This window comes from Neltuma alba, unplaced genomic scaffold (genome assembly GCF_004799145.2).
Source record: "Neltuma alba isolate B1F8T4 unplaced genomic scaffold, ASM479914v2 tig00003006_pilon, whole genome shotgun sequence".
Taxonomy (NCBI): Eukaryota; Viridiplantae; Streptophyta; class Magnoliopsida; order Fabales; family Fabaceae; genus Neltuma; species Neltuma alba.
The window spans coordinates 1,883-29,868 of record NW_021633102.1 but is presented as its reverse complement, the minus strand read 5'-3'; the positions used below and the strand labels follow the sequence as shown (position 1 = coordinate 29,868).

The 27,986-nt window shown below is 32.2% G+C and overlaps 1 pseudogene; it reads right to left on the bottom strand.

The window, feature by feature from the left end:
- On the bottom strand, positions 1–27,986 carry LOC114739990 (taxane 13-alpha-hydroxylase-like; annotated as a pseudogene).

Sequence of the window (27,986 nt, the reverse complement as noted above, 5' to 3'; positions counted from 1 at the left end):
TTGCCATCCTTTAGGAATGAGGTATCCTTCACAATCTATCTCTTGCAGCCTTCCTGAAGCTACCAAAGATAGGAGGAAACAACCAAAGAGTTTCATTTGCTACTTTCCAAGGTATCCTTCATCTTGGCTGGGTCCTCCCATGTTAGAGACTTTCCTGGCGACTTGCTTTCCACTATCTTCTTATTCTGCAACCACAAAATCCCCAATATTATGTTCAATCAGTGCCTTTTATTTTGAACAAGAATCGAACGCCAAAATATTGGCCCATTTATCTTCCATTGCAATTTGTAGATGTCAATTGATAAATGCAATAATGGAAGGCCTTACATCAAAATAGATAAACTAGAAAAAACTATTTCGAAATGGGATTGCTGATTAGCTTAAGAACAAATTGTATCAGTTTCCTCTATCATTTAGCTAGATTGAACAATCTTTCTTAAACTTAGTTATCAAAAAGATAAACATATTCATAAGATCTAATAATGGCATGACAAATAAAGTTATATATGGCCAAGTCCTTGTTGTTCATACAGCATTCACTATCTTCCCTTATGGCGGGAAAGCTTTTTGGCCTTAAATGTGAAGAAAACATGGACTAGGTTGTGATAAGCTATAATGCATATCACTTGGGTTATAAGAAGGGAAAATGGTACTAAGGTCCCACATAAGACAAAATACAGCAAAAAAGTCCCTTCAAACTTAGTAATTGTTCAAAAGTCCCAAAGGGACCTGATTGTAATAAGTGAAAACATGAAAAGGCTATATTATCCCTGCCAAACATGTTTAATTTCATCCAAATTTCCTCTAGGTTTTGTCAAAAGTAAAAGACTCCAGACCTGTCCCACCGTTGCCACTTAGATTGCGTTCTCAGCCTCTGTTTGTCGTGACATTTACTCTCAACTTCTCCGTTGTTCTCAGCACCGCTTTCACGTTCGTGTTCAAAAACCATTCTTAGCGTGGTTTTCATGTTAGCATGCAAAGACCATTCTCAGTGCCTATTTCACGTTCTGTGAAGGCATGTATGAAAGCTTAGGGTTGCTGGTGTGGTTTCATTTTGCAATAGTGGAATTGATGCTTGTTTTTTAAAGCAAATTTTCAGTGAAAGTAGGTATGAAAGGTTAGCTTGCTGGTATGCTCTCACTTTGGCTTGGCAAATTACCACTTCTCCTTCATCGATAAATGTTAATGTATGTGGAATTGTAGATCCATTTTGGTTTTTCCTGTATCTATGAGCACTTTCATCTCCATTATTGCTGGTTTAATTTCTCGTGTACATATTACAGTGCTATATACAAGATATTTTTTTCTAAGGAAAATGAACTTTGTATTTAAGCTTATATATTCATTATATTGGTGTCTTCTTATTTGACCTTTGCATTTGTCTTTGGATTTTATAATTATGAAATAATGGTAAGAGTAACAGCATGATACAAAGGTGTGTGCTTTGTAGTATCCTCACAAAGTGGGAATTGAATAGAAAATCAACATGTACAACTACTATTTTCTTGGCCCGTTGAGAAGAAATAAAGTCCAACTTTAGGCATACTTGGTCATCAAATCAAGTTATTAGTATATATATGTGGGAAGGAATAAGTAGATTTCATGTCATTTGAACAAAAAAGGAAATTAAACAGCACTGGAGATTGAATAAGTGGCATTAGTTAATAATTAAGGTAACTTGGACACACACACATATTGTCACTGAATGCTATGCTAGTTGTCACTGGATGCTCTGTCCCTTGTCACTGGATGTTGTGTCCGTTGTCATTGGATGCTCTGTCCCTTATCACTGGATCCAATGTTGTTAGTGATGGTTTTTGATTATATGCTTTTTTTTCCAGATGAACTGTTTCCATACGATGCTGTGTGCTATTAAGCCAGAATTGTTTGCAAATGAGGACAAAATTGAGAATGAAGTGAAATGGGCTAAAGTTTATATGCAAAATGATACGTGAGTATAATTGTTCGATTGTGTTATGTTGTTTGTTATTGTTCACAATAACAATTGCATGGTACTTACATATTCAATTTCCTTAGCAGTGATTCATGTAGAGTTCATGTCCTCTCTTGGCTATAAGAGTGGGATGGCACTGTTCGTGATGATGTAGGATATACAATGCTACAATACTCCAATAATGAACTATAAGAGTTAAAGGTTGGCTATTTGTGGTTGGTTACCCATCCAAATAATGAACATGGAGATGAAGTAATGTTAATGCTATCAGACTACAACAAAAGCAAGAAGAAGAGATAGAGTAGTCAATTAATTTTTTGTTTTGTTAGGTCATGACACGTATTGTAAGATGATTGGCAACTAAGGGTGTTAGAAATGAGTAGTAATAGCTTAATGGTCAACAGGTCATTTTGTAACAAACTAATCAAATTATGTTTATAATATTATTACCTTTATCATCACATGTTATAATACCAATTTCTTAGGATTTTATTACATTTCTAATAATATATGTTTTGTATCTTTATTGATATCGACAAATTTATGTAATATTAATATTATAGTGATTATGTTACCAATATTACCCTATGCAGAGATATTGACAAGTGGGAATGTATAAATCAAGAGCACCCAGCGTAGAAATTAACAACCTGAGTTATCCAAAATAACAAGTAATATAATAGGAGTTAATGACAAGTGATATAAGAATTTCACAACAAATGAATGTGTGGATATTAACAATTGATATTCAAAATTTTTACAACTAAAGGTTTTGTTTATTTATAATGTTAAGTAATATTTATATTAAAATATAATTATTAAGAAGAAGGTGTTACTCAAATTTATGTTCAATTAACAAGGGACAGTACCTTCATTAACAAGTCACAGTACTCCATAGACAAGTCATAGTGTGACCATTGACAAATCACAATGCCACCATTGACAAGAGACAGTGCCACCATTGACAAGTCACAGTGTCACTATTGATAAGTCAGTGTGCCACCATTGACAAGTTACATTGCCACTATTGATAAGTTACAATGTCACCATTAACAAGAGACAGTGCCACCATTGACAAGTCACAGTGTCACTATTGGTAAGTCAGTGTGCCACTATTGACAAGTTACAGTGCCACCATTGATAAGTCAGTATGCCACCATTGACAAGTCACAGTGCCACTATTGACAAGTCACAGTGCCACCATTGACACTTCATTAATAATGATTATATATGACAATATAACCAAAATATAATATGACAGAGTGATTAAAAATATCATATGATACTAAAACAGGTTATGTAACTTGAATTTATATTGTTGACAACTTATATCTGCAAATTAATTGACAAGTCATAACAGGTCTAATGACAATGCAGGGTGCAAGTAATGACAACTGAAATGACAGTAGAATCTAACATGCCAATTCATAGCCAACTTTCAATTACACTTTCATATACATAAAACTACACCTATTTCATAACCCATCCCAAAATAACACAGGGGTTGCATGTAATTATGAAACTAACTATTGATGTGTATCCATTTACAAAAAATTCCCTTCACACCCATTTACAAAATATTCCCTTCAATAATCAAATCCTTCCATTTTGTGGAATTCATTGGTGGTGTAGGTGTTGGGATCATTTCAACAACATAAGGAGTTGATGGTGGCTCTCCGATCTCATCAAATAAGACAGGTGGAGACATAGACAATCCATTGACACCTCCAAATAATTGATCAATCTTGTAGGAAATGACAAATCAGGGTGCATGCATTGACAATTTGGTAGCAAGACAGTAACAACTGACATACAAAGAAATGACAATAACAGTTTTGTTAAACTAAACTTACACATCTTGCTCCTCCATTGATTATCCCTTATTGCTTCTATGTGGTCCTTATTTTCATTCTCTTCTACATACACATGACCAATTTCTTTATTGAACTTTATTAAATGTTCGATCCCATCATCATCTACCAACTCCACAAATATTTTTTTATCAAATACAACTGAGAATTTCTAAAAAAATGAGTTACTTTCTTTTGTCAATTGATGATATAATTTCCTTCAATTCTTCATAATTTGTGCCCTCCTTTATATTTGTTGTTCTTACACTACCTCCCACATATCTCATATCATCTTCTCCATTATTTATAAACTTTTCCTCTATGTGAACAAAGCAAAATAGATGCTTTCCAGACATACTCACCATCAGTAATATAAACTTGCATCAAGACTTACGCAACTGTCATTGACAAGTCAAGCAGCTATGTTGACAACTGTCGTGGCACACATTGACAACTATTATGGCCTGATTGACAACATAATATCTAATTTCATCCTAAGGGTTTCTTCCCATACTAACCTTCATTTTTTTCTTTCTTTGCCACTAAACTAATATCAAAACAGAGCAAAACCACCCACAATATATCCAAAAATAGAGCACCTATGATCATCCTACAAACCCAACTTAAATCACCAACACACACCAACCAAAAACACAGTTTTTCCATTGACTAACTTGTGAATCCTAAACCAAAAACAAAAGCTTTGCAGTACCAAAGGCAAAAATAATTTTCTGATTTTCCATTCCCAAACACAATCAATCTATCAAGAAAAGTTGGAGAGGAGAGGAAAGAAAGTTCCAAACCTGAAGATTTATGGAGATTCAAATGGAAGCTCTTTGTAGTTTACTAATGGTAATAGAGAAGATACTTTATCATCAATGGCTCCTTCCTTCTTTCTCCATGTCCTCTCTCTTAACCACAACAGGTCCACTGCACGGTAAACTCACTTAGCATCTTTGTTTCTGATATCCTAGGGCAAGAAAGTCATTTTAACTTTCTAAAAATTGTAGCCAAGTCCCTTTGGGACTTTAGAAGAATTATGAGATTTCAAGGGGCTTTTTTGCTGTATATTTGGTTCTGTGAGACCTTAATGTCATTTTTCCTTATAATAATGTTGATGTCATACCAAAGATCGTTTCAAGTCTAAAGCTAGTACTTAAATAAAAGAAGAAAATATATATACTACCTCTGGTCCTAAATATAAAAGTTAGTTGAAAATTCAAATTGATCATAAATATAAAATTTTAATCCATTTTGTCTCTCATATTTATATATTATTTTTCCCAAAGTAGTTCTCATGGTGATTGCACATGTTAAAAGGTTTTAATTCTAATACACATGAATAACAATAGTATTTTAGGAAAGAAAACATCATTTATTGCAAATAATTAACTTAACTAATTTTTCTTAATATTTGAAAATTAGTTATCTAGCTCTTATATTAAAGACCAGAGGTAGTATATACATAATCTTTAACTTGTAGTCTTTTTATACTATCTCCTGTCTTTAATACAAGAGCTAATTGGCTAATTTGAGTAGATTAAGAAAATTAGTTAAGTTAGTTATTTGTAATAAATGGGTGTTGTCTTCTCTAAAATACCCTTGTTAATCATGTGTATTAGCTAGAAGTACCATTTGATGAAACATTTAACATATAGAACTACTACAATAATTGCTTTGGGAAAAAATGGATAAATATGATAAACAAAGTGGATTAGGGTTTTATATTTATAACCAAAGTAAATGTTAAACTAACTCTTATACTAAGGATCATATATAGTATTAATTAAGCATACCTTGAAGAAGAGCTATCTGGTTCATTAGCCAAGAGACGAACAAGGGAAGTAAGAAGAACAACCGAAGTGTCGTGTCCAGTAGCCATAACAACCATTATATTTTGGATGATTTCCTTCTCAATGATCATTTGTTTTCCTTCTTCATCCTTCACGCCAAGCAAGCTAGTGATAAGGTCTTGTTGAAAAGGAAGGGTTGTTTTGATTCTTCCGTTCATTCTTCTTCTTCTGCACAATCTCTTTCAAGAGTTTCTGAATTTTGGAGCTCTCTTTGATGCTCTGATTATAGCATTTGAAGGGCAAGTTAATGGGCACGGACCACATTCCTTCCATCATGGGTTGAAAACATTCCACAAGTTCATCTCTTAGTTTTCCTAGCTCCACAACAAATAGAGGAGAGCTTATTATGTTGAATGTTAGGATCTTCATCAGAGGCAACACCTTCAAGCACAAGAAATTAACGTGCTCAATTTCACTTTAGTTTCATGCTTCTAGCTTATATTTTACTTCTACCATTTAAACTTCAGCTACAATCCTCAGAAGAATTTGCCCTTTCTCTGGTCCTAAGTGTAAGAATTGAATAATTAATTTAAGAAAACTAGTCAAGTTAGTTATTTTATAAATAATGTGTGGAGATTTTCCTAAAATGCTCTATTTAATCATTTGTGTTAGAATTGTTTCTGATGAAAAAGCCTTTAGTATGTGCAATCAAATATGATTGATTGTTTGGGGAATATTCTAAACTTGGAAGATGAAATAAATTGAGACATGTGGCAAAAGTAACCCTCCTAACTATCTGTTACATTTTAAAACCAGAGTACTACTTTATTATTTGGGTGTTAGGAGATCAATGGAAATTAAAGGGATGGAAAATGATTGCTTGATGAGTTGGTTACTTACTCCTAAAATCTAGTCAATCGACTTTTGCAAATGTCCGGCGTAGAATATTTTACAATTAGGCACGGAACTCGAAAATAAAATAAAAGATTAGTAATTGAATAATAAATAAATGAACAAAAGATTTTAATTTGGTTAAAGTATATTTTTAATGCATGAAATTTTCATGAGGTTTCATTTTAGTTTCCTGAGTTTATAAAGTACACTTTTAGTCCCATAATCTTAACACTGTTAATGTTATTAATAGAAAATGCTAACTCAGTAGCTTAAGTAATGACCGTACCAATGGCAAAGCATGCTTAAATTTTATTTTTAATATGATTTTAATTTGTTGATTAATTTTAATATTTTTATAAAACAAACTTAATTTAGATAGGAAAAATTAATCTTTTTATACTTAATTTTAACTCATTTATAATTCAGTCCCTAACTTTCACTGCAAAAAAAAAAGGCTTTTAACAGCTGTTATTAGTGGTTTTTCGCGGCGGTTTTTGAGGCAAAGTTAATACAGTCGACGTTGAAAGGTTTACAAAACATGGCAGTTGAGAACCACCGTGGAAATGTAAAAAGCTGCCGTGGAAAGTTTGATTTTCACGGTGGTTATTAACAAAACCATCATGGAAAGTTTAACTTTCAATAGCATTTTAATAAATAACCACCGTTATAGTGTTATTTTCCACATCGGTTTTTTACATAACCATCGTGGAAAAGAGTTTTAGTAGTGGTTATTTAAAAAACCACTATTAAAATTTAATTTTTTTTAAAACATTCTGCGTGATTTTTTTTACCACCCTGCAGTTTACAGTTCCAAATAAATATAGACAATGCAGAATACGTGGAACAAGACCATATGAACAATTAATCAACTAGTGAGTTAATATATACAGCAAGCATTGAAATTTCTTTTAACATAGGCACAAAGCAAAAATAGAGAACCAAGAGAACTAAGGGGAACCTAAGACCAAAGTATATGAACACGTATAGGAATGAAGAGAACCAACATCTCCAAAGAAAAGTAACAACTTCTGTCTGTACAATAGAAATAATGAACATGTATAGGAGGGAACTAAGAGAAAATATTTAATGAATTTTTTGAATAATGACCTAACTATTCGAAAGTTTCAACATTCTGTAGCAATGTTGTTGACAAAGTATCCCTTATCAAGTTGATGTCATCTATGGGATATGGCGCAGCATTTTGAAATACCTGTTAATCAAAAATAACATAGCGAACTTAATCAAAAATGTGAAATGAATTGAAGAATGTCATGCAACGTAACTTATCTTTACCTTATCTAATTTCTCAGTTACCCCTGTCTCAGTGATGTCATTCATGTAGCAGATGACATAATATCCACATTCAACATGCCCTTGTTGACAACGATACTAACAAAATGAAAGATAAAATTGAATATTAGACATTGATTATAAACATTAACTTTAATTCATCTAAAAAGGTTTAAAGGTATATATTTAGCTCAAAACAACATACTTTTGGGAGAATCTATGTTGGTGGTTGTCTATTTTGTTTAATTGCCACAACATTGAAACCATGAAAAGCCCTATCAACAGTATAAAAGAAAATGATATTAGAGCATGTTTTTATAAACTTCACATGTAATAAATATATAAACATAAACTAATGTGTCGATGACATCTCTGGTTTCTTCGAATGGACTTCTATAGAGGGAATTGAACCAGTAAACTTTGTTATCAAAAGAAGCACAAACAATTAGAGTCCAATGATAACTGCAAAACACCAACCATGTTAATTAGAATCCTATACATACAACTTATGTATCTCAAATACAATAATACACTTATCCTTCCATGTAAGGTGCCAAATATATTAGCTTTCTGGTTAGAGTCATTGTGGTCATCATGTAGATCAACCTCCCTTCCATAGTATTAAGCTCTTTCTACACCCTTTGATGACACATAAAACCATATGTTCCTTCAAGTCCTCCATTCTAACAGATTTGAGTAAAGTGCCTGTTGTTCAAATAAGAAACATTAGGACATGCATAAAGTATAACATGAAATAAGAAAATGATATTGTAACTTACAAAATAGTGAGCTACATGAAGACTATATCCAGCTCCATAAAGTTGAGGACCTAAACAAGGTTCTTCTTGTCAATGGTGAAGTCGTATGTTATATCTAAACCCACAATCCCTAGTGGTATCTTGAAAGTAACGAGCTTATCCATGTTTGGCACTACGGAATGAAGAACCTCCAAACTGGAATACATAAGCGCAACATCACTAGGAAAAGGCAGGAGTGCAGGATCTGATGATGCGCTCTTTGTGGCCTTCTTCACTGTCGCCTTCTTCACTGCCGCCTTCTTCACCACTGGCTTTGCAATAAGTCTCTTTGGCCACAAAATAAAATGTCCTTTAGCTTGGGCCAATAGTTGAACCTTATCAGTAGGATTGGGCACTAGTGTACCGCTCTGACCACGAAAAATCCTCTCCACTGTCACCCTCGCTTGATCACTCAAAATTTTCTTGCCGTGAATCATTATGCCCATGAATGCTCGACCATTAGTGACATGAACAGGTGAATTTTCATAATCCACATAGAGAGCACATGGCATTCCATTGTCTTTGACAGGGTCAGGGCTAGGGTTAGGGTTAAACACTGTCAATTGTTACGTCTGATTATTACTACCCTTCTCGCTTTTCATTATAGGTGAACCCTGAAACATCATATGAAATTAGTTAAGACATATTAAATAAGTTTAAATGGATCAAATGAAGCTTTAGAAGATTTGAAAAGATGTGTGATTATTACCTAGGAAGGTTCAAATACTCGGAGCATATGGAATCCGCTCATGCCCATCATCATCATAGCCTGTGGAAACTTGGCATCGAATTCCTCACATATCTTTTGCGTCTCTGCCATGTGTTGTTCACTAAGTTCAGCTTGAACTCTCTCTGTTTCTTCCTGTAATCATTGGTCGAGCTCGTCTTTAGATACCATGTTAGCGAAGGATGATCCAATGCTTCTTTGTGAAGCAGAGCTAAAAAATTCTTTAATACCAATCCCTTTAGGGGTCCCTCTAACTTTGCCAGGATGGTCAGCCTTTCCAATGGCAGTGGCCAAGATATCCATCCATCCTTAAGGGACGAATGTACCTTGGGATAATTGCTCCTTAAGTAGAGCCATGTTTAAGTTGCATATAGTGGGTGCCTTCTCCACATATTGGACATGCTTTATGCCCCTTAACATTGTATCCTGACAAATTTCCATATGCTGGAAAGTCATTTATCATGATGAAGATCATGGCATGTAAATTGAAGGTCTCTTGTTTATATGCATCAAACACATCAACACCTTTCTCCCATAATTTCTTCAGATCCTTAATTAAAGGTGTCAAATACACATCGATATTATTTTTCGGCTATTTTGGCCTCGACATCATCAAAGATAGCATGATATACTTTCTTTTCATACATAACTAAGGAGGCAAGTTGTAAATTATGAGGAGCACTGGCTAAGCACTGTGTGTGCTACTAAGATTACCATATGGGTTAATTCTATCTGTACAAAGCCCTAGCTGAAGGTTTCTTGGCTCTCCATCGAATTAAGGAAATTTTTGATCTATTGTTTTTCATTGAGTAGAATCTGCTAGGTGATGAAGCTTTCCATCACATATTTTCTCATTGAAATGCCATCTCAAGTTCTTTGCATCTGTGGCATTAGTAAATAGACACTTAAATCGTGGTATTATTGGAAGATACCATAGAACCTTCAAAGGAGAACCTTTTGTCATCTCATTATAATCACCATCATCTTTCTTAGCTTTGTACCTTGAAGCCCCACATTTAGGGCACTTATTCGACCCTTCATACTCATTTTTGAATAATATACAGTCATTAGGACACACATGTATCTTCTCATATTCCAAACCCGTCAGACACAATTTTCTTTGCCTCATATACATTCGTTTCAGAAGTGAATTCCCTTTTGGAAGAATATCACTCAGCAGTTCAAGCAATTCCATGAAACTAGCATCGATCCAACCATTTCTTGCCTTCAAGTTCATCAATTTCAACACGGTTGTCAACCTCGTGTAATCATCTTTGCACCCTGGGTATAAAGGCATCTCTGCATCACTACACAAATTTTCAAAAGTGGGAGAGAACTGTATAGAGGATTTAGAATTTATGTCACGAAACATATCCGAAATTCTATCACCAAAGTCTTCATTCACAACCTTTTCCTTTGCAGACAGTGTAGTCTTTCTAATTTCTCTATGCCATATCTAATTTGTATACCTCAAATTTATCCCATCACAGATAAGATGCTCTTTTATCTCAGAAATACTCTATCGACTATTGTTTAAGCATTTGACACAAGAATAATAGTACAATCCATCTCTTTTACTAGGGGCATTTCTCTGAGCAAACTCAAGAAACCTGTCAACCCCATCCTCATATTTTTTGCTAATTCTGTTAGTTTTCATCCAACTACGATCTATTGTTCTATAGAGTCAATGAACATAGTTGTCAAGCTCAATTCTAATTCCTTAATTCAAATAAGGAAATATAAAATCATTAAATGTTAGTCAATAAATTAAATTGACTAACACTTAATTACAAATTAAAGGGAATGTCTCTTTTTTAAAAATAAAAAATTCAATAAAATTTCCCCTTAAATATATAACAAAGGAAAATTAGAGTAATAGACCAAGAAAAAGCTATACTTATTATAAAGAATCTTAAAAATTGTAATTATTTAAAAGGACCAAAAATAAACAATTAAATATACAAACACCAAATTAGAAACAAAACGCACTCAAAATTTTTAATTAAAATTAAAATTTTCTCAACCACTATTTATATTATTAAATATATTATAATAAAAAATAAAATATATAATTATTTTTAAAAATCAGATTAAGTAATTTCTTAAAAATTAGTATATATAGTGAATGAATGAAAATGTTAATAAAATAAAAAATCAAACAAACATATATAAGTTTTGTGAAATAGTTAAACAAAAATTATTTTAATCAACATTAAAACTATTCTTCATAACATATTTCAACATGATAAATTTGAAGAAATATAACAAATAAAACAAAAATGAAAATTCAATTTCAAACCAATTCAATGAATAAAGATTCTTAAAGCTAAAACTTCTTAATCCAAAACAGGAATACAAATGATATCCATTTATGATCAAATTTTAAACAACACTTTACCATCAATCAAAGTTCATAACGAAAAAAAATTCATAAAATACCAAACAGATTATTTATTACTAAATTCTCAAATTTATTACAAAAAACTACCAAAAATCCGAAATAAATATCAAAAAATTAAAAAAAAATCAAAAACTTCAAAACTAATCAACTTCAAACATTTAAACATGTTTCTAATACAGTATATAGGAAGGAATTGAGGTTTTTTCACACTAAATGCCCACCAATCAACGGTTCAAGCACATAAAAAATACAAAATCAACAATATAAGCCAACCACAATGTAAAACCCATTTGAAATACAACAAATTTTTATGGTCAAAACATTCAAGAAACCAAGAAAAATTGAAAAGAATGAAAGAAGAGGATACTCACATAGTAGAGATGATTCAAATGCGAAAAGAGGGGTGATCAAACGGCGGCGAACAGCGACAAGACACCAAAGCTAAATAGAGGAGTTTAAACAGTGAGGGAGTAGGGGGAATGGCCGGTAATGGTAGTTTTTTGGTAGGGGGACAAAGGGGGACCACGGCACACTGAAACAAAACTGTGAAAATGAGAGAAAACGAACCTGTGGTAGGGTTATTTTAAAACTTTTCATGGCGGATTTCTTAATAACCGCCGTGGAAAATCAAAACTTATGCAACTTATTTACAAAAATACCACTACCTTTTTTTTCACGTCATTTTTCTGATTAATCACCGTTATTTGGTGATGTTAGAAGTTTTTTTCTAATGGTGTTTTGACTTGATATAACTCAGGCTTTCAACTTTTAACTCATTTGCAGCTCAGTCTCTACTATTTTAAACCCCTAATAAATCATGATCAGTCAGCATTGAGTCATTTGGTGTGGCAAAAAAAATTAATAATATTGTGCTGGCAAGGCTTCTAGCTCAACTCAAACTCTTTGGGATCCTAATTTGTTCACATCATCGTCACATGTCCAACACTATGAGCCTCCATGTCACTAATGACTGCCACCTCACTAACTCCTCTCTCCCCTATGTTGCCACTTCATCATAGCATCCATGTCATCACCATGTGCCCATTATTATGAGTCACCACATCATCACCTTGTCCACATCATCGCCACGTCACAAATTAGCTGTGAAGAAGTGTTGGTTCAAACATGAGATCTTCTATACATATGCTGAAGCCTTTACCAGTTGATGTCACACCTCTCTTTATAACCCATTATACGTGAATTGGAACCAATATAAGTCATTTGGTAACACATCAAGCAAAAAATTTAAAATTAAGGATGGGCTAACTTTGAAAATTCATAACTAATTCTAGAAAAATCGAGACAATGTGGTTCTAATTTTCATACGAAGCTTGCTAGGAGTTCTATGGGAGGAAAATGCTCATTAGGTCCAGTTCCACCCAGAATAATTCCAGGAAATTCGTCAAAGTGCACTATTCATTTGGTAAATTTTCCAATTTCTAGTATTTTTGCCCAACTTTGGAAGCGCATAACTCTTAGCACAAAAGTCCAATTTTAGTGGCTTATCACTTGTTTTAAAGCTAAAAATGAGATATATAAGCCTGTAAAATTTCATGTTCAAATTCCAACAATTGCTTATTATTTCATGTGCCACAAGTTTGGCCTCTTTTAGGGAAATTCTATCCCCTGATGCTACTTTCTTTAATTTATCTCCCATTTTTCTTTTTCCTACACTCTTTTGACATTATACCATTCAATATTCCAACATTTAGGCATGTCATACAAACATCATTTACATCATATTAACATTCATAATCCATTATACATTAACATCAAACACAATAAAACATTACATAACTTTCAAAAATGTTATGACATTCACAAAGCTCTTCTATCCCAACACCATTTCCTTGTCCTTGCCATCAAATGTATCATTCCCTATTTGAGACATAATTTAACACAGGATGGATAAGATTTCTATGAAATCTCAGTAGCATTTGAATTACAATTATCATGCAAATCAAGCAAGTTATCATTTGACATGTTATCATACCTCAAGGCATAATCAATCACATAAAATCATGCTTAATGCCATGCTAAAAGAGGAACATCAACACTTCCACAATGGCATAATTCAATGCATTTGGCCAGAGCATAAATCATATTCAACCAATCCATGCCATAAAACAAATTCCTCTATCTAAGCAAACAACAAATCACATTAAACAAGCAAGATTAACAATCAAATTATAATTCAAAGCTACCTTTTTAACACTTGTCCACTAGGGTACTTCAAGAACAAAGCTTCCTCTTGGTTCTTTCTCACAATGCCTATTAAACTAAGTATAAACATAGCCACATTAACTACTAAACAACTTAATTACAATACTTTAACTTCAACCTAACAATTTCTCCCCTTTTTTCTTTGATTTTTAATGAAATGATTCCTTCTTTAGAATCAATCATCTCATGACTCAATCCTACACAATTTTTCATGAGGAATCCAATGGTACAATCAAATTTTTGAAATTCACATTCATTCCCCATAAATTTACCTTGGCCAAATGGGGGGTTATATATCTCTAAAAATTCCATTTTTGATTCTTGTAACATCTTAAGTTTATATCAATTAAATTACCTTGCAGAAGCATTTGGAATCACTTTTTAAGACTAAAAGTTATGAAAAATCATATTTGAAAGTTTATATGACCTTTAAGTATGAGAAAAGGCTTAAAAATTTGAAACTTTTTCATTTTCCCAATTCAGGTCGCCACTTAGTGCTTCCAAGTCGCGACTTAAAGTCACAAAGGCCATTTTTACGTTCAGGTCACAACCTCAACTTCTCAGGTTGCAACCTCAAGTCACAGAATGCTTCTGCGTACTATTCACATTTCATTGAAATCTTGGCCAATAAAAGATACATATATCGCACCATCTTAGAGGAGCATAGATAAAAATACTTAGCTCTACAGACAGGCTACTTAATCTTACGGAGTCACACAATAGAGATTTCACTATAACGGGTAGACAAAATACTGCCTAAAATATTCCTGTACTATGTTCTGATTTTTTCTACTGCCAAAAAATATCTTCTGGTGACCCATACAATGACTCATCACCCTCATAAATGAAGCACATGGGAAAGAAGAAGAGAATTCAAGTTGAACTTGTCTTCCTCAAAATATCTAAGATATTTTCTAACTTTGTCTCCTAATTAAGGGACATTAATTATTTAACATTTGACTGGATCATTTTATCCAATCCTGAACTCCAAAAATTCATCTATTTATAGCATAAAATTTGTTTAATTCTGTATAAAATCTACAAATTTTCTCAGATCATAACTCAGACCATAAGTATTTCTTTTTAAATTTCTCATAACAAACCCACAAACTGCATTCTAACCTTAAAAAATGTTAAAGTCATTCTGATGGCCTTCTAGGGTACTTTAATCTATAAATTAGTACAACCTTTCAACCCTTTAATCTCATTTTTGTGTACATTTTTGAGGTCTCTTGCTATTTTAAATAATTACCTCAAATAGTGTACTTTTTACCAGTCATAATCTTATAAATTCCATTTAAGCTATCTCAGGGGTATTTTCATCATCTCTCTTCACAAAAGAGTCTTAGAATATTATTTTTCATTTTTCACAATTTTCTTAGAATTTTCTATGTACTTTTCATTTTTACTCCTGATGGCCATAACTTTTTGAATTTACGGTTTTACTCCTACTTAGGCTCAACCTCATAAAACCATCTCTTTAAGGCTTCTAACTTAACCTTTAGTTTGTATCTAGCCTCTTTTCTCTTTCTGGACCTTCGAGACTTTAGTGGAGCCTCTAACTTTGATTACACTTTAGCCTTTTAAAACTTTCACTTTGCAGTTTAGTCCCTGAAACTGCTTTAACTTCCTTTCTCATCTTTAGGACCTCTACGAAAAAGGGGTGTTACAATTCCAATGATTTTAAACACTTTCCAACAACATATCCCTACACAAAAACATGTTTTAAAGCCATTGGAATCATCAAATCAAGTAAAATCAAATTGCTTCTACATGAACAGTGCTGATCGAATTGCTTCCCCTTAAACTCTAACTTTGATTTCATCCAAAAATCAATTCATACACCACTTAATCATTCTTATTTCACTTGATTATTAAGGTTCTATCCTTTCCTAAACATCACAAGGTCCAGTGAAATTTTGACAGAATTTTTCCTGATTTTCCAAGCTAAAAACTTCAACTAACCAACCTTGAAACTTAAGAATAGGAAGGCATAAGCATACCTTAATGTTTTCTTGGTGTATGTTGAATGATCCCGTGTCCAAAACACTTAGAATTTTTGGTTGAAGGGTGCTAGAAGCAAAATGACAGAACCTCCCCTTGTTTTTCTATTTTTCCAACATTGTTTTGTATTTTCTAAGGGGCTATTTATAGAAAAATTTCATCTGCCCTCACCCCTCTTCAATCGAACAAAATTGGACACCTAATAAGGTGTATGTGGTAGCCATCAAGTGTCCAAAATATTCAGATCACTCTATGTGGCTTTTCTCTAGATTTTTGCACAAAAATATCTCTTAATTTCACATTTTATTTAATAAAAATGGAGGGACCTGGAAGGTGCACGAAATTGGGTCCTTATTGGGCTCAATGTGGGTCCCACAAATGGTTTGGGCTGGCCCAAAAAGATGGCTCGCAAACCAAATCACTATCTCAAACCAATTAGAAACTTTATCAGTTATTATTCACTAGTAATATTTCATAATTTTTTCAGACCTCAAAAAATTCATTTCTATCCATGATAATTCACCCTTTAATATGAGAATATGATCTAAAAGTTTTCAGAATTTTTTGCCACCTCTAGGTATTTGTTTTGAATTTTCTCTGATTAGGCCTTTATCGGTGTCACTATGGGAAAATAAATTCTCTAAAATTAATTCCCGAGCTTCTAAGGCCTAAAACCAATTTTATAAATTCAAATAAATATTTAGATAAATTTTTCATCAATCTCCCAAATTTATTGAGGCCTCTAACTAATTAAAATAATTATTTTTCTCCGATGTTCTAATATTTTCCCTAAAAACCTCTGTTTAGTGGAAATTCCATAATAAATCATTTTCACTGAAATTCCATCTTTCGGTCTTCAATCGAGTTTTCAAAACCTCTACTCTACATTTTTCCCTTTTTCGGGGATTTTCTGGAATTTTTCTTAAATTTTCCCGTTCCCTTCGTAGACCGATGATTATGAAAATGCCAGTCCGGACCTTTTCAGGGTTTCACATCAAAAGTTGTTTCATCTCCCTGTCTAGTTCCTACATGGACCCTCATCCCAATTTTTGATCCTTTATCGCTAGATGAAAATTTTTGAGATGTGACAGTTGAGTTGGAAAGCATCTGCGAAATTCTTATACAAAAATAAATATTTCTAATATTTCTAATAACAAATACAAATAAAAATATATATAATAAATATTATATACATAATTTAATATATATTATATAATTTAATATATTATTAATTATTTGAATTTAATTTTTATATTTTAGTAAAAAATTTCTAATAATTTATATTTTTATTCAAATATTTAACAAAATAATAAGTATATTATATATTTTTATTTTTATTTTATTTTATAATATTTGTATTTTTTTTTTTTTATAATATATTATTCAAAAATTTTGATGTATTATATTTTTATTTTAATAATAATTATTAAAAAGTATATTATATATTTATATTATATTTTTTTGTGATGGATTAGTGACGGAATTGCAACAGAAATTAGTGACGGAAAAATTCTGTCACTAATTTCCATCACAAAATGAGAGTTAGTGATAGATTAGTGATGAAATTTTTCTATCACTAATAATTTAAAACAGATTAGCTACGAACTTATAACAGAACTTAGTGACGGAATAAATTCGGTCACTAATTTGTCTCTAATTTAGTGACGGAATAAAATTTATTCCGTCATTAATGCTTCACTAATTTAGTAACAGAAATTTTCTGTCACTAAATTCCGTCGCTAATTTTAGTGACGGAATTTGTAAGGGATTAGCAACAGATTAGTAACGGAATAAAATTCCGTGGCTAAATTCTGTCACTAATACCTTGCTTTTTTGTAGTGATGGCTTAATGCATAGGCATCAATTCCTCAACCCTTTCCAAGGCAAAGGCCACAAATGGATAGGCTGTTGATTATAACAGATATGTCGCGGGCAAAGCTATGCCCGGTTTCCTACACTCCATTGGTTTGTTCCTTTGCCCTTTCTAAGGCATGTGGAGACAAAATAATTACTTAAAAACTTGACAATGTGAGAAGAGACAAAATGCATCCAATCATTCATCTTTTTCCCCTCTTTTTGTGAATGCTCAATAATTAAGCTGACTTAATAATATAATATTAATAAAAAATAATAATATAATATTAATAAATAATAAATATTTGAAATTATTATTAAATGAGAATTTTAATCAATTTTTTTCTACTTGTTCCTGAAGCTTCATTTTCAATGCCAACCAGTGCTTTGAGAGAGTCATGGATGGAGAGGGGCGTTGACAGCAGGAGAAGTGGAGGAGGGTTTTTGACAGAAAAAAGGACAAGCAGATGAAAAAATTGATTAAAAATAGAGTTTTTCTATTATTATTTTTAACTAAGATCTGTATTTCTTAAAATTTGAGTTAACATGGGATCTAATTAGGATTAAAATATTGTGATTAGTTGTATTCTAATTGGCCAGTACACAAACAGTCATTACTGAAGTTTTCTGAATCACCATTTTCATTTCCTGACATTAACATTAACGTTGTTAAAATTATAAGGCTACAAATACACTCCATAAACTTAAATGATCAAAATGAAACATAATATAAACTTAAAGAACTGAAAGTATACTTTACTCTTTTAATTTTATAGTGTTATTGATCATAAATACCCATGAACTTATACCAATAATTTACCTAATATCATGAATTTTCTTGGTTCAAAATTCAAATCTACCAGGCAAGTCAAAAAAAAAAAAAAAAAAGCCCCAATAATGACAATTCCATTAGATTGAGACAACGTCCATTACTTTTGGTAATGGGATGTATGATTTTTTTAATGAAAGTATCAAAATATCCCTAGTCAAAACAAAAATGGTTAAGGGTCAAAAATATCTATGAACTTATACCAAAAGTTCACCAAACACTATATAATTTTTAATGAAAGTATCAAAGACTCCCAATCTCAAAAGGCTCTTGTATTAGAGTGTGTTAAAGATGATTAATTATAATAAATTTTTATAATTAAAATAAATCATGTAGAAAATTTTAAGCTTGAATTGAATTGCTTTTCAATGATAAGTTGTTTATATCTCTGATCTCTTTTTAGTAGATATTATGGGTATCTTTTGAAACTAGGTTGTTTGTATTAGTGGCATTTATGGAGTTGTGTGTTTATTCTCCAAGCTATGTTATCAAATTTAATATTTCTCTTTTACGTTTATGTTCAATTTTTTAAGAAAATTTAAAGCCACTTTTGTTAGTGGGACTCACAATACTTGTAATGATAGTACCAAAATACCCCCAGTTTAAAAAAAAAAAAAAAAAACTACAACCTCCCTCCAATCTTTTGATAGTATTCTCGATTCATCTTCTTTTCAAGAAAAAAGCTCTTCCTCTTATAATATGGATTCAGATTCTTTATTTTCACATAATCAGACCTAAGAGTGAGGCTTTAGGGTTCGTGAAGTGAGAAAGATTATCACTTCACAATCAGTGACGATTCATAACTTCAAGGTGAGAGATCTGAGATGACCAATAAAAAGGGTCACAAAGGAAAGGATTTCTCAGGTAAGGAAAATGTTGTTTATGAAGTTGTAAGTGAATTGAAGAGGATTGTGTTTTGGGTATGTCGGATGAAAAATATTGAAGAGATAGAACACCACCGTGAGGATATTTCAATTGTGGTGCCAATTTTTTACCTCACTTAAACTTGTATATGTAGATTTGTACCCAATAAAAGTATATGGTTTTTGGTGAACTCTAGATATAAGTTCATGGGTATTTTTAACCCTTAACTTTTTTTGTTTTGGCTGGGAATATTTTGGTACTTTCATAAAAAATATTATGGGTTCCACTTTCAAAAGTAATAGACGTTTTGTCTATTTAACGGCATTGTTATTATTGGACTATTTTTAAAGTTGCCTTCATAGACTGGAGCCCAGCGAAAGTTTATGGTATTGGGTGAATTTTGGTACAAGTTCATAGGTATTTTTGACTCTCAACCCTAATTTATACAATATAGTAACTAAGGAAATAAGGACCTTATAGTCTAATGGCATAAAAGTATTCATGTAAAGGGAAGGTCGCATTCGTTTTATGACACCAAGACGTTAGTGGCTGCCTTTTTAACGGGAAAAATAATATAATATATATAATGACATAATTTACTGAAAATTGCATTGCATTTTTTCCCTAAAAATTCAAAGACATTACTTTGTGATGACGCTAGGCTAATTGTTATATGAAATTCTAAAAGAAATAATGTTAAACTAACTTAAATTTTAAAGAGAAAATGATAGTAAAATAATACTTCAATTTGAAAAGCCCTGAATAGTGACTTCAACAAGAGAAATTTTTATTTCGTCATACATGACTAAATATAAATTTTGAAATTTACTAAAATGGCCACATTGCCTTTGTTACATTTGTGCTTATTCTGTCATAATTTGCATAAAGGAAGTTATATGCAACATCAGTAGTATAGTTTACAATTCTAATAATGCTATTCACACGTGATTTGAGAGAAATTGGAGAGATTTCTAAGTGTCTAATAAATCGAGAATTTTTTAACTTTTGTAACATAGTTGATAATTTATATAACTATATTAATAAGTTTCATAACACAATTAACAATCTGTTTTCAAAATATTTTCATAGAACAAGTATAAATGACATAAGGGCAATATGATTATTTCAGCAAATTTTAAAATTCCTATTTAGTTATGTGTGACTAAAATGGAATTTCTCTTACTAAGGTTAGGAGTATTCAACGATGTCCTATCCCAACATTCTGTCACTGTCCTAATCATTTTGTGAGGAGATGAAAGCGAGATGAGTCAAAATTATCATGGGATAGGACAAGACGCTGGACAATGGTGTCCTATCCAGATATATTATCTTTCTTTTTAACTTTTATAAGATTGTAGAGGCAAATTTACTCATTGTAATATAAAAAAAAAAAACACTACATACCATAATAAAATGTTGAGTGTAAAAATACAAATGGACATTTCAAAATGGGACAAAAATATACCACCTCCATTTTTTCTCCCAAACATCCGCTACGATTTCTTTGTGGGTTCCACTTATCATACACGCGTCAAATGCTCTGCACATGCAAATTTAATCTCTCTCACCCTTCTCCTCTCCCCCTACCTGTTAAGCCATTTTCGTATATTATTGAACTTCAATATGTTAGAATTGAAGTTTTGACTGACAAATGCTTCTGTTTCTAAAGTATCTGTGGCACTTGAGAAAGTACTCCAGCATAGGTTTTTTGGTTGTTTTAATAGTCTTCTCAAGTAGACTATTGAGTTTTGTTTAAAAGAATTCTAAAAGAGCTTTTCTTAGTAAAGGTATCGAGTACCAACATTCTTGATAACCTCTTCAAGAAATAACGTCTTTCTATTTTAAAAACAAATGTCATCAAGTTCAAAATGTTTACCAGTACTTGACCAAGTACTCAAGTTTGAGCTTCAGTCTAGATCTATTAGGCTTCTCGAGAAAATTATCGAAGTCTGTTGGAAAAGGTGTTTTAAAGAAGTTTTTGTCGATAAAGTTGTCGAGTACTAGCGTTCTTGATAATGTTCTCAAATATTAAAAGTATTCTGGGTTGAAAACAAGTTCTTTTAAGAAACTCTACTTAGTTCTTCTCGAATATATTCGAGTATTACTATACTTGATTATATACTCAAGTAAAAGCTTTTGTTTTAAGTTAATCCTTTCTAGGAAAAAATTTTCTTTATTGACTACTTTTTGAGTTTTCCTTTTCTCCACCATCTTTTCGAGTTTCTCAAGTATCTCAATAAATTAAAGCTTACTTCCTCTTCTGAAACTCTATTATGTACTCGAGTTGAGGACTTCTCGATTACATGATCGAATACCTAATTTATCTTGAAAAATCTCTCTAAGCTTTAGCTTATTACTTGCTTATGTTATTGGCTATTTGGATACTCGATTAACAACTCGAGCCTCTGTCCTTCAATTTCATTAGTTCAATCTTTTGACTCGACAAATTTCTCTAGTATTTTCTTTTAATACTTCCATCGTGAAACAATGTTTTCAAATGATTGTCGATAATGTTATCAAGTAGTCTGATTTTTTATAAAGATCTAGAGTTTTGTTGAGCTATTTTCAAGAGTATCTACTCGATAATAGAAGCTTTATAGGTCATTTATTTTTAATCTTTCTTTAGTTCATTAAATGATAAATTCTGATATCTTGCTTATTCAACATATATTCGAAGCTATTATTGTTCTTTCAATATCTATAAGTTTATGAAGCACTAACATGATTTGAGCAAGATTATTGCAGGATTAAGAACTCAACAGAAAAATGACATTGGTTAGCAATTCTATGTCAGAAGCATTTCATGCAACTCAATCGTTACAAGCTATCAACCTACTCAATCTCTTTTCTAATGGAAATAAAACTCTGAGTCTAATGGATACTTTGAAGATCAACTATAAATACAATGAGCATTCAATGAAGCAGACAACGAATCCGAGCTGCCATGCTGATGCATTTACTCTGGTATTTATTGCTTTGTTTTCATAAATTTAGTTCTAGGCTTCAATATTCATTAATTATACCCTGTGAGATGTGTATATATATGTATACACACATATAAGCTTTCATCACTTGAATCTTGAGATACTCAAGATTGTGGGAATCTTGAGTGGGTTGTAACCTTACGAGAAGTAAGGGAGAGTAACTAAGTAAATTCAATTACTATGCCGAAGCACCAAGAGCTCGTTGAGTCTTGAAAGCATAGTGGAAACTCATAGGAGCTTTGAGAAACAAGATGCAGGTCAAGTGGTGGGCTGAACCAGTATAAACTCACTGCATTCCCCTTGTTATCCCTCTTAATTGTTAGTGATATCTTCTTCACCCTTTCTCTATTTTTACTTGAATTATCTTGAGAAAAGTTAAATTTTTTTTATCACTTAATTTACCCACTTTTTGGGTGAAACTGCTACCAACAAAATTCTCTACTTCAATTTGAATTTAATCCTCTCTATCCCCCCTCTTAAGCCATTTTCACAACCATAGCTTCATCAACCTAACTGAGTTTGCCAATTTTTGTCACTCCAACTCTGTCGATTGCGAATCCACAGAGCTCTATGACGCCTTCAACCCCTATGATCATGACAAGAATGGCCTCATCTCCACCTCCGACCTCCACCAAGTGTTGAATCACTATTCCATCACCCTACTTTAGCCATGCCCGACTTGGATCATTTGAACTTTCTAAGATGACAGAAATTTATTCAAAATCGTTTCTTGATCCCATCCAAGCTTCATTCCTAGCATTAGGGTGCTCTGATTAATGAATGAATTGGGAACCACATTGCGGCATCATGAAGGAGAAGAACTCCTTGATTTTGTAGTTGAGATAAGTCTCCAAAGGAGTAAGGAAGAGGGAACAGTGCCGTAGTTGACGCCAACAGAGTAAGAGGCTGCTGGCAAAAGCTCAAGCAAAGGAGAAAAAGTGACGTATGAGTAGGGTTTGCCATAGCTTTAGGGAGAGACGGGGGAGAGAGATGGGGTACAAAGCAAAGAGTGAGTTGTGAAGATGAAGTGTTGAGTGAGGAGGAGAGAGGCGGAGTAGGTCTCTACAAGTTGGGGGAGAGAGAGGAAGGGTGAGAGAAAGTAGAGTTGACTGAGACGAGAGCATTTGACACATGGACATTAGGTGAGACCCACAAAAATAAAAGTAATAGACGTTTGGTAGAATTAACTGAGATGGCATATTTGCCATATTTTGAAATGTCCATATTTATTTTTGCTCCCACAATTTATTATGGTGTCTGGTGCTCTTTTTTTACATTACAATAGGTAAATTTACCCCTTCACTCATTTTATAAATTTATTTGATTTGTTAGTGTAATAGTATTATGGTAATAATGCTTATCAATTGTTGTTTTGATTATCTGTTTACCAGTTGTTCTTTATAGTTATATGATGTTCCTTTTAATGAGCATTTTAAGTTTGTTTTTTCTCTCAAGATTACAAAAAACATTTTCTTTTTTGTCAAATTTTAATTACTGCAAAATTTCTCATTTTTTATCTATTTTCTTTTTATAGTTTTTATTTTGAGTTCTAATACTCCATGCATAGTTAGTTTTCCAATTAAGAAAATCAAAAAAATTAAAAAAAAAGAGACAGGACATCTATGTCCTGTCTCCATCGGGATGAGATATTATTAGGATAGAATGAGATGGGACGGGCACAAAACAAAAAAGCCGTCCCGAGACAAAGTCATACCTGTCCCGCCCCATCACATAAACACCCCTAATTGAGGTGATTATTTTGGTTTTTCAAATTGAAGCATCGTTTTACTCTCATTTTTTCAATTTTAAATTTATAAACCAAATAAGATAGAATTAAGTATAACCAAATGATTATTTTATTTTAGAATTGTTATCCTGTTTTCCAATGACTTCTGAATTCCTAATTTCAATGATAATTTTTAAGAGGCAAAACGGATATGCGAGACAATAAGGTGTAACTCTCAACCCAGCTTCTATATAGAATATATTTTAAGGAAGATGCAATAGTTGCCAGTGTGCGACTGTCTGATTACTTTCCATTCCTCTGGATATTCCCTTGAAAAGGCTGAGGCTTATGTTGCTTTAAGGAAGCCCTTTTCAGTAAATGATCTGAAACCTCAGCGCCTTCTTCATGACCGACGTAAGGTTTATAAGGTAAGTGGGATAAGTTTCACTCTTCTGTGGTTCAGTTCTGTTTCTCAAGCCTCTCTTTTGTTGTGACACCTAATTAGATATTATAAAATTAATTTATGGCTGTTTACTTATTTACGTGCCTCCTTGTTCCCTACTTGTTTAATAAGTTTCAACACAAGATATTATGAGCTTCTTCTTTGTCCAAATTTCAAATCCAGAAGACTATGAAGGGGCATAAAGTTGTAATAATTCATTGACCTTCACTTGATAATTTAAGCTTTGAAGTTGAATATATAGTTGTAAAACGATAACTTTGGTTCATACAATTTTGATGAAAGAATTAATAAAGCATAGCCATGGCAATGTACATATTTGATTGTCTTGTTGAATCTGTACAATGGGGTTTTTATCGCTTCTAAATATATTTTATGCCATAAGTTAAGCTTTTAGGAAAAAAAATAAAAGACAATATTAGGAGATAACAGGGCTTGTTTTTCTCTTTCTCTCTACAGAGGCCTGTTGATATTTAAAATCAAGGCCTGATCTGATGCTGCGTGGTTCATCTGAATTCCTACTCACGCCATAAATAACCCTTAGCTGTTCTTATATTCAAGTGTTTAAAATAAGAATAAGAAAACTACTTATGTCTAACAGTGTGTTTGAAAGCCTTCTCTCTGCTCGAACTTCTGTATATCTAAACTGACGATCATACTCGTATTTTATGCTTAGTTAGTGTCAATGCTCAACGTTATTTGTTTCCTGATAAATAATGATTTTACTGATATTCAATTTTGGGGGTGCAAGCATCTTGAATTGTTTGGAATCCCATTTCCAAAAGGAATTCTACTTTCCTATAGTTCCCAGGGGGATCACACTTACTTTTTCTATGTTTCTCTTCTCTCAACTTTACCGTCAGAAGAGTAAGTCAAGTTCATGGTTTGAAATATGGGTACTATTTAGATTTTTTTTGTAGGGCTGAATAACAGGGCACAGGATTTGGGGGTGCCAGCTGTATCCTTTATTTTTTTCACTTATCAAATGTTATTTTCTTGTTTTCTTTTATCATTATATTCTATACAAAATAAACAAAATAAGTGATGTTTGATATTTTGATATCTTAAGAAAAGATTGAGAAGTTTAATTTCTTTCTTAATTTATATACAATCTTTTGAAAAATCATAAAAAATTTAAAACTGTACCATTTTTTCTCATAAAATCAAAATTTCACTTATTTTATAGGGAAAAAGACAGAAAAATGACATATTAACTTTATAATGCCCAAAACATTTGCTCAATTTAAGAAATCCTATTTTGGTCTCAAGAGACCAAATTGGAATTATCATGTTAAATGAAAAAACCAAATTGCCTTTCATTTTATTTATTATTTTTAAAATACCAAAGCCCCCACTGGCTAGCCAGTCGCCGGAGCTCTAGCAGCGACAGTCACCAGAGCTCTGGTGATCAACCGACAATTGGTCATCGGAGCTCCGTCAGTCGGAAACAATTTTTTTGAAAATTTTTACAACTTCAGTATAACGGTTAGCAACTTTTGTAACGCTATTAACAACTTCAATATAGCAGTTAATAACAGGATTTATGGGAAATTCAACAAGCTCTGGCAGCCAGAAACAATTTTTTTGAAAATTTTTACAACTTTAGTATAACAGCTAACAACTTTTATGACGCTATTAACAACTTCAGTATAACAATTAACAATAGGTTTTATGGAAATTCAATAAGTTTCAGCAGCTAGAAATAATTTTTTTGAAAATTTTTGCAATTTCAGTATAACAGTTAACAACTTTTGTGATGCTATTAACAATTTTAGTATAACAGTTAACAATAGAATTTTCAGAAAAGTCAACAATTGGTTGCCAGAGCTCTAGCGGCTGGAAACTTTTTTTTTTTTTGAAAATTTTTATAATGTCAGTATAATGGTTAACAACTTTTATAATACTATTAATTAACAATAGATTTTTCGAGAAATTCAAAAAGTAGCATTTTTACAACTTCAATAATATTGTTAACAAGCTCCGTAACTCTATTAACAACTTTGGTATAACATTTAACATGTTTTCTTAAAAATTCAAAAAAAAATGGCATTTTTACAACTTTAGCAACTTTTTTTTTTTAAATTTTTACAACTTCAGTATAATGGCTAACAACTTTTGTAATGTTATTAACAACTTTAGTATAGTAGTTAACAACAAGTTTTTTGAAAAAATTCAAAAAGTAGTATTCTTACAACTTCAGTAATGTCATTAACAAGTTCCGTAACTCTATTAACAACTTTGATATAGCATTTAACAACAGGTTTTCTTAAAAATTCAAAAAAATGGCTTTTTTATGACTTTAACAACTACTCTGTTTTGAAATTTTTACAAATTCAGTATAACGGTTAACAACTTTTGTAACTCTATTAACAACTTTGATATAGCAGTTAACAACAGGTTTTTCAGCAAATTCAAAAAGTAGCATTTTTACAACTTCAGTAATGTGTTAACAAACTCAAAAACCCCTTGTTAACCGCTCCACTGAAGTTGTTAAAAGAGTTACAAAAATTATTAACCGTTATACTGAAGTTATAAAAATTTTCAAAACAATTGTTTTCCGCCACCGGAGCTCTAGTGACCAATTGTTGAATTTCCTAAAAAACCTATTGTTAACTGATATACTGAAGTTGTTAATAGCGTTACAAAAGTTGTTAACTATTATACTGAAGTTGTAAAAATTTTCAAAAAAATTGTTTCAGGCCACCGGAGCTTGTTGAATTTCTCAAAAAATCTGTTATTAACTTCTATACTGAAGTTGTTAATAGTGTTACAAAAGTTGTTAACCATTATACTGAAGTTGTAAAAATTTAAAAAAAAATTGTTTCCGACCAACGGAGCTCTGGTGACCAATTGTCAGCCGGTCACTGGAGCTCCGGTGACTAGCCGGCCAGTGGGGGCTTTGGTATTTTTAAAACAATAAATAAAATGAAGGGCAATTTGGTCTTTTTATTTAACATGATAATCCCAATTTGGTCTCTTGAGACCAAAATGGGATTTCTTAAATTGAGCAAATGTTTTGGGCATTATGAAATTAATATGTCATTTTTCTATCTTTTTCCCTAGTTTATATAAAATGTAGTAATAAAAAAAAGTGAAAAAAAAACACATCTGAGAAGCAAGAAAAAATTAAGCAAGGACGGCATACACCCCAAATCCCCAAATCCACAAAGCACAGCGTACCTTGATTTGCTATTTGTCATGCCAGTACTTCTCAAGGTGCATCTTAACTTCTTCATCCATCTTTCCCACATAACGCTTCAATGATTCTGGCTTCAGGAACGGCACAATCACTCCTCTCAGTCTCTTATGTTCTTCTCCGTTTGTTGGCGGCAGCAT